At 40.7% G+C, this 14,665-nt stretch overlaps 1 long non-coding RNA gene across 2 annotated transcripts in view; it reads left to right on the top strand.

The window, feature by feature from the left end:
• Positions 1-2,008: 2,008 nt before the first annotated feature.
• The window catches only part of LOC107200995, a 14,472-nt gene continuing 1,815 nt past the window's right edge, over positions 2,009-14,665 (top strand). Inside the window, exons 1-4 of one of the 2 annotated variants that reach the window (XR_004496026.1) lie at positions 2,009-2,278; positions 7,880-7,953; positions 10,043-12,745; positions 13,462-13,520. This is a non-coding gene — a long non-coding RNA (uncharacterized LOC107200995). Of the gene's footprint in view, positions 2,279-7,879; positions 7,954-9,971; positions 12,746-13,461; positions 13,521-14,665 lie in introns of both variants that reach the window. The other variant, XR_004496025.1, reaches the window with a different exon arrangement.

Below are 14,665 nucleotides of genomic sequence, written 5' to 3'. Positions count from 1 at the left end.
CCTTCCCAAACTTCACTTGGTGCTAGTGCTGCACAATGGGGTGTCAGCCTACTTCAGACCCTTTAAAATGAGGGATTTGTCATGATTTCACCCCAGGCAGCAGCCAAGCCCCACACAGCTGCTCTCTTGCTACCCAACCAGCAGGTTTTTGGAAAGAATTGGAAGAGTAAAAGCAAAAGAACTCCTGGGTTGAGATTATGACAGTTGAGCAGAGAGAAAAAGCTGCACATTACAAGCAGAGTGAAACAAGGAATTCATTCACTGCTCCCCATGGGCAGGTTCAGCCATCTCCTGGAGAGCAGGACCCCTCACGCATAACAGTGACTTGGGAAGACAAACTCCATCACTCCAAATGTCCCCTTCTTCCCCATTCTTCTCCCTTCTTCCCACTGTACATACTGAACATGATTTCATATGGTCTGGAACATCCTGTTGGTCAGTTGGGGGTCACCTGTTCTGGCTGTGTCTCCTCCAACCTCTCACACATTCCCAGCCCCCTTGCCAGTGTGGCAGCACAAAAAGCAGCAAAGGCCTTGGCCCTATGTAAACCCTGCTCAGTAATAACAAAAACATCTCTGTATTATCAACCCTGTGTTCAACACAAATCCAGAACATAGCCCCGTTCCAGCCACTCTGATGAAAATTAACTCTATCCCAGACAAAACCAGCATGTGGAGGTTGTTATGTTCAGGAGACATGCTGAGCTTAGTCTGAGTCTGTTTCCCGCTGAAACAATATTTTGTAATAGCTATGTGATTAAATGTATTTGTAGGCCCTATCTTTTTATTTGACAAGTTTTCTTTTGGGGGGATTGGAGGGACTCTGATCTCATTAGTATGTGATTCCAAAGGGAAAAAAGGTTAAAGAAGGTAGTTCTCTCTTGAAGGAACTCAGGTAAACTGATTGCGGTGGTTTGGTATTTAGGGAAAGAAGTGGGAAACACCCACGAAAGTGATTTCTCTGACAGAAGCTGTTGGGAGCTTCCTCTGTGCTTGAGAAAGGCCAATAGTGGGCTATTTCTGAGAACTGACAGCATTTTGCACCACTGAAGATTAGATCCACCTCTGTGAATACCACCTTTTAAAAACCCAAGCCCGGGAACTCTTTTTCTTTGTTTCTGGCCTTGAAAGGTAGTGGGGCTTTGATGGGGCCGGCCCTGCTCACCCGGGGCCTGTGTGGCTTTCAGGGAGTGCTGGGCAGGACCTCAGCAGCTCCTGGGCACGGGATGGAGACGGCAGGGGACTCCAGGCCAGGCTCTGCTGCAGCGCTGGGCCCTCACAGGAAACCCTCCAGGTCCCGTTCTGGCGGGGTAGCTGGGGCCCCTTCCCAGGGTGGCCAAGCTCTTCTCAGGGAACCCACCGAGCCTTTTCCAGCGGCGCCACTGGGCCTTGCTGGCCCTCGACTCGGCTGAAATTCTGCAGCCGCTGTTTCACCAGAAACTGCCGAGCAGGGGGAGGGGAAGCCATCGGCCCATGGCGGGCTGCCCCTCAGTGCTGGCCTGGCTGCTGAGATCCCAGTGCAGCCACCAAAAAATCATCCACATAAACAGCTCCAGCCGCTGCCTCTGGAATGACTCGGTATTCTTCTCGAGTGTGGCCCGGCTAGCTCAGTGATGATGTTTCTCTTCACTCGAGTTTCGAGCCAGCATATGTTTGTGGGGTTCACCGATTTCCTTCAAGAATCCAAGTCTATAGAGCGAGTAAAGAAATCACGGAGGGACTCTCTCTGGTTTGCATTCCACAGTTTATTTCTGTGAAGGGGAATCCAAGAGACGAGAGACAAAGGATTTGGGGTCTGGGGGGTCTCTTTTAACAGGGTTTCTCGGAGGGAGGGAACATCAGAGAAAGAACCAATTATTTTCTCAGTTAGTACATCTTACAAACTTTCTACAAATCAAGGTTACACACACCAAGATAAGAAATAACAGACACCAACTTCTTCAAATGCCCACAAAGATGTAGGAGTATTCTCCACAGAGGGGCAGAGGGGGAGAGAGGGGGGGCTTGGTTTCCTGGCAACACAGAGGGGAAAGAAAGGGAAGGGAAGGTAAGCAAACCCTCTCAGCTTCCATAGCTCAGAGGCATTCTGGGACAGGAAAATAGAGTTACAAACTTCCGTGTTGGAAAGAAGGGTTCTCTTCTCCCAACTCTGTGTTTTCCTGGGCTAAAGAAACTTCAAGCAGCTGGAAATGCCAGCAGGGTCTTCTCTTTACTCTATCCGGCCTCTCGGCGTGGGGCTGAGGAGAGGAACTTCGGTAACCATGGTAACTTGACACCAGGTAAACAGTTAGGGGAAAGAAAAACTGGGGGGTAGAAATCACAACTAAAAGATAGGAAAAAATACCTTTCAGGCTATCAATTACAACACTGGCAGAGATTGCATGAGCATCCACGGGCCTGGGCAAGATCTCACCCTTTCACTACACAGCTGAGACCTGCAAACCTCAATCCTCTCTCCAGGGAGAGAAAAAGATGGGGTGATCGACATGTAAAGAGATAACATGAAACATCATCAAGGTCAGTAAAAGGAGTCAGGCCTCAGATGAAAGAGAGATGAGGTGATGCCAAATGGTGCTGAAATATTCTTTTGGTATTGCCATGGAGATGGACAATGGTATAGTAGAATATCTCCTTTAATTCATGAAAGTATGGGGGGATGACGTATTCAAACTATAGATCTGAGCAGAGACATCCATTGATAAAGCTAAGCAGATAGTGGAGTAGCTGTGATCCCATGAGAAGCTTGAACGGAGAGATGAGGGTTGATGAAGACCCTTTGTTCCCAGGGAGAGAAGAAGAAAATCTCTGTTCCCGGAGATGATCACAAAGACAGATGGAGAGAATCATTGACTTTGAATAACATCCTTAAAATAATACCCCATGAGTCCATGGCCCATGGACACACCTCTAGGAGGGCTGTGAAAATGGGAGAAAATGTCATGATGGCAGAATTTTTGTCTGGGCAGCTGCTATTCATAGAAATGAAAAGCTACAAGAGAACTGTTTCTTGTGGAGAGGTCTCCATGGCATTACAAGAGAAAACTCCTCTCCCTACAAAGACAGATTAAAAGACCATTGTCTTTTGGTACTTTATGGTACTGTTTTAACATTCCAGATTTTGTCTCTACATTGTCAGGAAGGGTTTCTGGAGGTTTTATTCTGGTTTCTTATTCTTGTAGTCCTGTTAATAAAGTTTCTTTATTCCTTTTAAGCCTGTTTTTCCCTTCTCCTAATCCATATCTCACAGCAAGAAATGAGTAAATACCCTGGTGATTTTAGGTAGCGCTAAAACCCACCACATTATTTGGTGCATTGGCTGGGAAACTCAAATTGGCGAATCTAAACCACTAAAATGGGGCAGGCCTAAGACTTACCAGAGGACTGTGTGTTCATTTCTAGACATTATTTTTGTATAACAGTTGATTTAAAAAAATCTACATTAGCCACTTTTGCGTAGCACTGACTGTATGCAACTTCCAAAGCCAAAAATAGGCAGTCAGACCTACTCCGTTGCCTTCCTTTTTGTCACATCCAGCAGACATCTGCTTTTCAAAACTGTCTTCTTCACCAGTGTCTACAGACCCTCATCTCAAAGCAGATACACAAATGGTCCTGTGTGGTACATGTGTGTATACATGCATGTGCACACCCACATACCATTTGTGCTCAGAATTTTATGCGCACAGACAGGGCAGGGTGCTTGTTAGTCTAGAGTCACAGATCCCACTCTGCACACTGTTCAGATGGATATCTGCTTTTGAAAACTTCTTAAGCTTTGGAAATGTACAGGAAAATTAAGTAATGATTAATGACAATCCTAGTTTCTGGTGTCCCAGTTTATTTCTTAAATTACTTCAGCATGAGTTGCTTCTGCAAAATGCAATTTTTTACGTTTTTTTTCCCATAGTTTCATAAGTTTTGTCTTCTCCATTTTTGGTAGCAAAAAATACCTGTGATTTTCCAATTTCTCTGTAGTTATGCTTTGTTTACTTTTCTCCTGTAGCTGGCTTACTGTGTTTTTCCTGGAAGAAATGCAAAAATATTTAGCCTTTGTTGCCTTAGCAATTAAAAAGCATTAAGTCATGCTCCAGTCTTAGTCCCCTTGGGTCTCCTCTTCAGTGCTACTGAGATGTTTCCAAATATAATGGATAATCGTCCTGTGTTAAGAGAGATGGATTCATTGTGACAGTCCTGTGCTTACTTCTTCATAATGAGTGGATTTTAAATAATTTATAGGCAAAAAGGCTCTCCCTTGAAATTTCTGGCTCTACCTGTCTTCTTGATGTCTTAATGAAGTTTTGATTAGTTGAGGACATGTTATATGTGAGCCAGGAAACATCAGAACCAAAAATCAGGAGGGAGAAAGAAAATAATATTGCATCATTGACTAAGACATTTAATTGTTTTAGCTCTCCCCAAGTTTACAGAAAGATAAGCTAGTGTCCACTCTGAACAGACCTTTATTTGGGGTGTGCATGTAGGGTAACACAACCCCTTCCTGCATGTTTTGCACCAGATTCCTATCCTGTGTACCTACCTGTGGTGGCAGAAGCAATAGAATCAAGTTTTATGGGTTGCTTTGCTGCATCTGACAGTCATGGATCTAAATCCTGTTGTTTCTGCCTGAAAACTTCAGGTTTATGCATATACAGATGTTTTTTTCCCTTTAACTTCTAAAAACCTCTCTGGGATGAATTTTCCCTGGTATATAAAACTCCTCCAGCAGTAAATTAAATTAAAATTCACTTTACAATCTCCCTGTTGTGAAAAAGTCCCAGGACTGCCTTTATCAGCTCTGTACAATAATACAAGATCAAAAATATTATTACTTTAAGACATCCACCATGCTCTTGTTGATTGCCTGACAACCCCTGAGTTTTTCTGAGAGTAGATTACTGGTTGCCTTTTGTGCTGATCATTTTACATTTTGCTACAACTTCTTGGGAAAGAGAATCTGATCTGATCATGGAGAATGTCCTAATGTGAGCTGCTGGTGAAATTACAAAATGGAGAAAGTTTTTTTTTTTTTTTTTTATTTTTTTTGAGATGACGTCATCAAACAATAAAAGTTACGTACAGTGTAAATAACTTGTCTTGACAGTGTGCAAAGAAACTGGTCGCAAACTTATATGCAAATGCTGTGTCCAGAAATGAGAGATCAGCCATAAATTCAAGAGAAATACCCCCTCAGTAAATTTGTTGTTTCTTTTCAGACACCATTAAGTAGAGATATGATGAACTAGCCTGTTCCTGCCAAGTTTCAAGGCTACTCCATGTTGTTAAAGAAATGGAATTTTGACATTTCAGAACTTGTGGGGTTTTTTTGCTCTGAGTCAATCCAAAATGATTACTTTCCAGAAACCGATGCTTCAAAACTTTTATTTTGGAAAACCAGCAAATCAGCATTTGACCGATGGTATTGGTCTGCCTGAGAAGTCAGTTGCCAGTATGTAAGGCAAGAAGCTGCTCCATGTATCAGTTCCATGTGAGAAAAGTGACCCAAGAACTCTGCGGCCATTGCAGGATTTCTGAACTGTGCAAGAGGCAGGCTAAGAGGACAGAGTGGTTTGTGTCATGACCTTGTCAGTTTCTTGATTCTGATTTAATTCTAGTGTCTGGACTCAGGGAATTGAAAGCTGGACTGGACAGTGAAAGTACTGAAACTTTCTTAGATCCACAAAGTTTTGTGAGCTCCCAGGCATAACCTAAACAAAGGAAAATGACTTGTCAGTATAATCAAGAGTATTTTGGAATGCTGATTTCTCTTCAGGGCCTCTTATCATCCATTGGATTTTTATTTATGATTTATCCTTATGACTAAGACTATATTTTTTATGAAAAAAAAACCCCGCTTTGTCAATTAAGTCATGTTTTCTTTTTCTCCAATGGGAAACTTGCCATCACTCAAAAAATTACTGAAAATTTAATTTCACTGTCTAGATTTGGTCAGTCAAAAAATCTTGCACTGTACAGGTACCTTGCAGTGACACAGAGCAGGTGACAGATGGAAGCTTTTCAGTTTGCTCTAGATCTTCTCAAATTCCTCATGGAGACCCAGGTAGTTTCAAGCTTCCCCCATAGCTGGCCAACTCATTTGAAGGTTCTACCCCATTCTTCTAGTGCCATTGTTGAGCCATGTCAGTGAATCATGCCATGGGCCCTACTGCCCTGCACACTCCATGCAGGACCCTGATTTCGCCTCTCTGCCGCATTAGTCCGTTGGCAGCTAAGAGTGCTGGTGCTTTCATAAATGTTTGCTGTCACTCGTGACGTGCACAAGCTGGTTTCTTAAATGAGAGACTTGGTGTTCTTAGAGAAGAGAGGAATTAGCTGGATTTTCTTTTGTTCACCTTCATGTGAATATTTGTAGAGAAAAGCCCAGATCTTGCTCATTTAAATGGAGAGATACTAACTTAATGTGTATTAAGCAAATAAGCTGAGAGTAAGAACCAAAATGAGTATTTTTTTCTTGTTTAAATGTTAGCTAGCTCAGCTTAAAGGTCACTTCTTCCATCCATCCATTTTTGCTTAACAAGTTGTTAGAGATACACACAGTTTCTTGAAATGGAAAGTAATGACTTTTTCTTTGTTATGCAGTTCTAATCTATACTGCCCTCAGAGATCTCTGTCTTGCTTTGTCTTGATTTCTAGCTGTTAACTGGAGTATAGCAGTAGAAAGGTGTATTGGGAAGCTTCTCACACTTAAGTAAAGAGTCCCTGGGCATTAAGCCTGTGAAGCTTTTAGGAGAAGCAGAAACACTGGGCAACTTCCCTCAGGATGTCTTCTGTTATATTTTTTGGTATATTTGTTATAATTACCTCAAAATGCATTGCACCTTAAAGCCATGCTGCACACCAGAGAAGTTAGGCTGTGGTGAGGAGGATGACAGAGATCAATATCTTTCCTCCCACTCCTCTCTGGTACTCTTCTGCTAACTTCCCACGTTCAGGCTGCTGTCTCCAGGGATTATGTTTTTCAGAGTCTGCCACAACCTACAGCCAGCTGTAGATGCTCCCTTTATGTATCTAGATCCAAAAGTTTGTGCCAGAAGTGGGAGAGCTCATTTTTCTACTTTGGAATAGTTTTGCTGTTTGGTATCGGAATTCAACAGTTCTCAAAAATACCTTGCTTGTGAAATTTGAAATTTTGAAATTTGAATTTGGAATTGTGGTTTCAAATAGTCTGTATTTGCTCATGGAAGGATCATTGTTTTACAGCTGATTAAAGTTCTCTTGACTTCAAATGCAAGGTAAAGTAGCCTATGGACCACACATAGCCTGAGGCTGACTCAAAACATTAGATGAAGCATGTGTCTTGCCACCTTTTAAATGTCATATGGATCAGTCCCAGCCAGCTGAATTGGATTCCAATGAATATATATGGTCAATTAATCAGAATAGGGAGACTCGAGGTATTTCTGTAAGGCAAGGTACTGTATGACTGACTGTCAGCTATTTCTGCTGGTGAGCTGCAGTAGATTGCTCTGAGAAAGCCCCTCCACTGCTCTTTTTGCAGACTTCTACCTAGCCATTGTGTTTGAGAAAAGGGTTGCACTGTCTCTTTAGAGACTGTGTTTTTCCCAGGACAGGCAAAGGTTGGGTGCTTATCACAAGAGTATAAAACCTAAGGGATGTTGTCTTTATTTACAATAGTGCATGTTCTGAATCACTTTGTAGGAGCAAAGGAATAGGGTGGGTGGCGGAACATTCCAAATTATTCTGAACTTAGAGCTTTGATTAGAAAGGTATGTCTTTATGTTTTGTAAATATCTGTCATGTAGGCTTTCACAGCAAGTAACTATTTTACTAATGAAGAAACCAAAAATTTGACTGTTTTCGCTTTCAAGTAGCATCCTTGAACTAACATTTTTTCTTCAAAGGCAGCAGTAATAACATGGGAAGACAAGAAGATCCTTTTGACATTTTGTGAATGTTACAAGAGTGTAGTAGCAAGGTGAGGTTTGCAATGTTTCAAAGCTTTATTTGTTCTTCAGTATCTATTTGTCTCATGTCTTTGTGCAAAGAGGCAATGTCAAGGGAAAAAGTAAGCCTTTAAGTATTTTAAAGTGCTCATTTAGGATTCATTTCTGAGGGAACAGAATCCTAAATCTCAGATGGTGTTTGCTTGTTCTCTGTAAAATCATCATTAAGAATTAGCCTCGTTTGATATTTTAAGCACTTAAACCTACCCAAAGGAAGTCTAGCAAAGAATTATCTAGATTTTTTTTTAAAAAAAGTTTATCTGTAAAAATGCCATTACGCTATTTTTGAATGCTCTTATGCAGACTGCACTGAGTATTGGTATATCCAAAGCATATATAAGCTTCACTTTGACTTCTCCTTTTATTAATGTTTCAGGTAACCTCCTAAAATATTATTATATCACTAAAACTCTGCTACTGGTTTTATTAGTAACCAACCAGCCAAAATGAGTTTCTGATGTCTTAAACTGTGCTGTCTAGCAGTGTTTGGAACCACAGTAAGACTGCATCTGCATCATGCTATGAGACATTGAACAGAGAACCACTTAGATAAATTTTCTGCCTCTTATGGGTTCATGCTCATAACTGGCTTTTACAGAAGTGCGTTTTGGAAAGTTGTCTCCAGCTGTGCCTGCGTGTACAGGAGTGAGACTCAGTTCTCCCTCACAGCACTGTCCTTGCAGGGGTCTGCAGCCAGTCAGAGAATTTAAACAGGAACTTCCAGGGGTTAAAACAGAACAACTGCTGAAACTCCCTGCAAAACTTTAATCCAACCACCCCTGCCAACTTTCTGCAGCTCAAATAAAAGGTCTACATATAGTGTGTGACATTTCCAGTGCTCTGGGAACTGTGTAAAGAAGTGCATTAGTAGTACTCCCCTATGGAGGGGCTGGGCTGTGTTCATAAGCTCTGCAGACAATGGACATAGCACAAAAAAATTAGCAAAGACAGTAGATTAGGGTAGTAATATGCTCAAGAAACTGTGAGAAAGAGAAGATAATAAAAAGGTTTTTGTCTCTACCTTTCTTTTTCCCATCATTTTTAAAACACTGTAATTGTGAAGGCTGTTTTATTATATTATAGGAATGATTTTATTATATTAAGTTATTCTACACAGAAGAATCATAAAAGAACTTAATTTGGTACAAGGATTCAATTCCAGAATGTTTTAATTTTTTCTGTTATAGCAGGTATGAATACATGCTGAGGCAAGATAACCATTTAGTGGTATTATTGCTTGGTATAACTCTTTCTGTGAAAGGTCACTAATAAGAAGAGTTTTGGTTTGATATGTTTTTTGTTTTAGTTTGGGGTTTTTGGTTGGTTTGGAGTTTTCTTTTGTTTTATTGTTGGTTAGAAGCATTTTTTAATTGTTAAATGACTTCAAGATATCTCAAGATTCCTCTTTCCAGCTGAAGTGATTAAGAGAAGTAAAAAGGTTTGGCAACCTGTCATTGTCCTCTTCTCTGACAGTAGTTTTGTTACTTGAAGGAAGTGATTTGCAAATAATATCAAGTGTAAATTGAGCAGAGAAGGTCTCTTGATTGCAGCTCAGTCTGATTTTTCTAAATCTTCCACATGAAAAGCTTGTACTGCTCTGACTGACAGGGCAATTTCAGCAAGTAATGAGTAAAGATGGATGTCCCTGAGCGGTTAATCAAATTTCTCTTTGGCAACACTCTCTGTCAATATTTGAGGCAGTCATTTTAATTGTTTCAGATTCCCGGTGAAGGAGCATCATAGCCATGGACTCCCCTTGTGCTAGATGATATAAAACTTGGTGATAGTAATAGATACCCAAAGAAGTAGTGTACTTTTGAAGTACATTCTCTTGATGGGAGTCAGCCTCATCAGAGAGATGTTTGCAAATGGCTTCTGTCCGTGCAGAGTTGGTTTTGGACCAGGTACAATTGCTTGCTGCAACAGGAAAAAAATCAAGCTAAAAGTAACCATAAGATAAAATGCTTACTAGTTGTTTTCTTTGTTTCAGAACATCTTTGTTCCAAAATGTCTTCTCAGATCTTCTGTCTTTCCACTTTGTATTCCTCTTTATATATGCAGTAGTCCTACTGTCCCACTGGCATGACTGAAGGAGAACTAGCTCAAGCCTTTGCCTGGCTCTGAATTTGTTTGGATGTTTTCATTCTTTCAAAGTGGACGGCTGACCTTGGAGGGACTAACCGAGATCTGAAGCAGCAGTGCAGTAATTCTGTCAGTTCTGTCAGCAGTTTCCTACATTGCAAAACCTGACAAATCTTTCTGCCAGCATCCAGAATTAGTCTCTGGAAGATCCTATCTGGCAACAGTGCAAGAGATGAACAGCCTTTGCTTTGCATCAAGGCAGAACTGCAAGCAGAGAGTGTGTGCTCCTACACAGACACAAGTTTTCCCATGTGCTGCCAATACCTTGCTGTTTAATTCTATATACGCATGAATATGTATGTGTATGCTCAGAAAAGAATCACAGAATGAAGAAATCTCCAGGAGATAGAGTGAAGAGCATGACACAGTGAGAATGACAGATATAGTCTTTGTTACATTTTCATTTGAAACACAGTTTATCCTGTACAGCTTTATATACTTGTGTTTATGCATGCTTGTGTGTGGGCATGCATACATATATTTTATCTATATATATGGCTTTGCTTACTACAACCTGACATGTGATGTTGCAAAATTTGTGGCTGAAAATGGCAGAGGAAACGGAATCAAGAGGAAGAAGATAACAGATACAAAAGCTCCAGGAAACTCTTATGAGACATGGGAAGGTATAAACAGCATTCTGTCACTACTCAGCACCTGATTAGGCCTAGCAGACCAATGCCTATCTCTTTGTTAGCAGTAATCTATAAATCTGTCTGAAACACTGAGGGTTCATGCATTTTTGCTCAGCTATACCCCACAGTCCTGTTAAAATCAATTTGAAGACGGAAGTTAGCCCTAAGAAAGAGGTAGCAAGAGTCATTTCTGTCTTGGTGGTTTGTTGTGGGATAAAGCATGATTATACATTTAAACTTTTATTGCTGGCATTCAGAACCACATGGGCAGGCATACAATTTCATGAATGTAGTTATGATCCTGTTTATAAGTGGATTTCAACCCACATGTTCTGAGTGTCTGTGATGAGTTATGTTATTACATTGTGTTGGGACTGCACCTGAAGGGAGAATGGGATACGTTTAAGGTTGGTATATTTTATGTTTAGCTTTTGTTGTCTCCAAATGAATAAATGCTCTCACAAACCATGCAAGAGTTCATTTTTAAGGCTTTCATCTTCTCAAGAATGAGAATTTCAGTGTGTGAATGGAAAAGCAAAACCCAACATTCACTCTTTTCCAAAATATAAACCTTAACATCCATTTTTTTCTTGCAGACAGAATATTTTTCTGCTGTCACACTTCTTTGGTTCCTTCTTGCTCTTTATGTCTAGCAGCTGAGCCCTCAGCTTAAGGTTGCAATATCACAGTAAAAATATTTTTCATATACTGAAAGCTTTCTTTTGTTTTATGGCCAACCAAAGCCAAGAGAATAAGTCAGAGTGTCAAGTGAGCAGCTCCTAGCAGGGTCAGAGAGCACACCAGATCTTTTATCAGACATTTAATCACCTAAGTTTTATTTCACTCATGAAGGGCTCTGGATGAAAACTTCATTTCTTTTACTGAACCTTTCTGTCCTGATGCCAACGTGGCAGTCCCTGCACTTTGGTGTGTGTGGGATGACTACTTTACTAATGTCCATGCATAAAGGGGCAGCAAGGGAGGAAACTTTAAGATAACTTGAAGCTTGGAAATGAGTGTTTTAGCTGCCCCACTTTGAACTTGATGCTATGCTAGGAGATATGTTTCTTCTTCAGTTTGGTATGGTAGCATCTCACTGGCCCTGGACCAAGTGTTGACAAAGCTGCAAATAAGCTGAGATACTGAGCAGGGAACAAAAGCCACTATGGCAAAAGTATGTGTGATGAAAGAAGTGAGTCTCTAGCTGGTGCTCACAGGTGCACAGGAGTGATCAGCATTTGTCTAACTTCTCAAGACTTGACAGATGGTGCTTGTGCAATGAGGACTCATCCCTGGAACACTTGTTCAGAGAAGGGGAATAAATATTTTTCAGCTGAACATCCCTTTGAAATGCAAACCATTATCTTTGCAGGCTTCAGTTATCTCCTTTATGAGCCTTCTCAAGGAATGTACCAAACACAGTGGAGGAGCTCTATATCTAAAAAGCAAACCACAATCCTTTAAAATAAACACCCCAGCCAAACTAAGGAAAAAAGAAACAAAGAGCAGCAATATGAAAATATGAAAATGAAATTAATAAAATATCAAGAAACTGAAACAATTTCCTGAAAGCTGACTTGCTGATCCCTGAATGCTGAGAACTGAATAGATGTGTGTAGTAAAATAGCTATAAATGAGATGTATACATTGCTGCAGTTAAACGTCTGAAAATATTTCAAAGTTAAGTTCCACATACAAAATCTTTTTCAAAGTCAGTTGCTTTAAAGGCAAGGAAGAGTTCTCCAAAGTTTGAGAGAATAATATTTCCTCCAATTTGGAATGTAGTTGAAAAGGAATGAACCTTATCACCAAAGGATAAGGAACAAGTTAAAAAGCACCTTCAATCCTTGCCTGCTGCAGATGACCCTGATTGACTTTGAGACACTAACAAAAGCTTAATCTTGTTTGCAGTGTATTGAGAGATGGCTGGGACAGATTGACTGTGAAAGGGTAGTCTCTGAGATGAGCTTAGAATGAAGCATGAAAGGTAAATTGTTTTAAAAGTTCCAAAAACCATTACATTTTCCCTTGTAACTTTGCTTAAACCTTTTAAATTCTTGTCTGCCCTACAAAGACACAAAGCAAATGCAATCGCTTTTGCACCCCAAGGAAAATTTCAGAAGTTCTTCTGGGTAAATGGATGTAGATGGGTAAGGGTTGAAGAATTCAGCCAGTGAGAGCAAGATTTCTATCACTGACATAATGAAAAAAATATTAAAAACTAGAAATACCTGCAGACAACAGGTATTAATTGTCATTAACAAGTCAGATCTTAATTGCTAACCAGTCCAGCACCCAAGCTCACTACTAGAAGGCACATTCACAGGTAGAAAAAAAAAAGAGATTTCAACAAACTTTCTCAGCCCCAGGAGAGCAGAGAATGAGTTTTCTGCACAGAAGCTCTTGGAAGCTGCTGTCAGCTTTCCTTCTGTAAGGGAAAGAGAAAAGTTAGCTGTGGTGGCTTAGCAGTGTTGCTGCTCAGGGTAGGTTTTGTGTTCTCCTAAGTAACTAAAATGCATGCTTAATGAGAAATAAAGAAGTGCTTCGTCTTTCTTTATTGGCATGGAATGGCAGCCTTGAAGCTTGGAAGAAATAGCATGGATTTAAACAAGCCTGTCCCAAATCTGATTGTACTGGTGTGTTTACCACTGCCTCTGGGAAAATACTTGTCTTAGTCAAGCTTTGTATCTGTTTTTATGGCAGTGTCATGGAGTTTGAGGTCTCAACCAGCTAAGTGAAGAGAGACTTCAGTGTGTGGAGAGGTGAGTGGAGAAGGAGTCAGGGCAGTAGGGTCATTGCTCTGTCTGAGCTGGGACATTGAGTACATGGCAGATTTACAGGTATCTTAACAACCTTCATGCTATGCTGTACAGTGTAGGGAAATTTCCTTTTCTGCCTTAGGGTGTTTCTCTATTCAGGGTCTTTTTTACCTTTATGCCTCAAATGCCACATGCCTCCTCGGACGGGGGCAGATTTAACCGTGTCAATCAGGGTCTGCTTTTAAGAGGTTGTATTTAGCGTAACTTGCAATAAGGAAAAAATATTTCCCTTTAAACTTTTCTTGAAATTTCCCCCTCTTTTCTCTTCAGAGGTGTTTTGTTTATCAGAGCATGAATTTATACATCTGAGATTAGAGTGCTTCATGCTTTGTTTCAACACAGATCCTTAGCAATTAGCAACTATATGAAAGGCAAGTATAATTGAATTCTTGCACTGGCAGTCTACTAGCTTTGTGATTCTCCTTTGATTCACTCATCTTGTATTTTATCTATTCCTTTCAAGGCTTTTTAATTTTTCTCTCAGAATTTGTTACTTGTCTTGAAAAAAGCAATACCCCTATTTGATGTTGCTTTCCCCCCAAAACATACCTACTTTCTTTTCTTTTTCCTATACTAATATCAGTTTAAGGCAGGAGTGTTTTAAGTCTTTCCAGCCAAATAGCCAAAATTCAGTTTTGTCTAGCAGCAGAGTAGTTCTTCCAAGCATTTTCACTCAGCACTTCAAGCACTAAGCCCAAGGCAGTTGTCTAATTCCTGTGGCAGGCAATGCTGTTCCCACTGTCTGTTCATATAACCCTTCTCTGTGACCCCCTCTGGCCTTCCCCCTCAGCAGCACTGGGTGCTGGGATATGATGACAAAGTAGAAGGTGAGGAATGCCATGACCTCGTTTCCTTCTCTGCATCAGGGAGGAAGAGGAAAGATAAGGCAAAGATTGGAGGCAAAGATGTGGTAGAACAAGTTGGAGTCACCAATTGTCTGAGCCCCTTGGGAGCTCCTGTGAGATTTAAAAAGTGTGTGAGTTTGCACACCCACGTCTCTCTTTTTCATACATACACATGTAGAAGTGTACGCAGACAATCACTGTCCATCTTGCCGTAATTTTTGTCACAAACCCAGCCTCGAGCCC

The sequence above is a fragment of the Parus major genome, chromosome 2 (genome assembly GCF_001522545.3).
Source record: "Parus major isolate Abel chromosome 2, Parus_major1.1, whole genome shotgun sequence".
Lineage (NCBI taxonomy): Eukaryota > Metazoa > Chordata > Aves > Passeriformes > Paridae > Parus > Parus major.
This window is presented reverse-complemented; position numbering and strand designations above follow the sequence as displayed.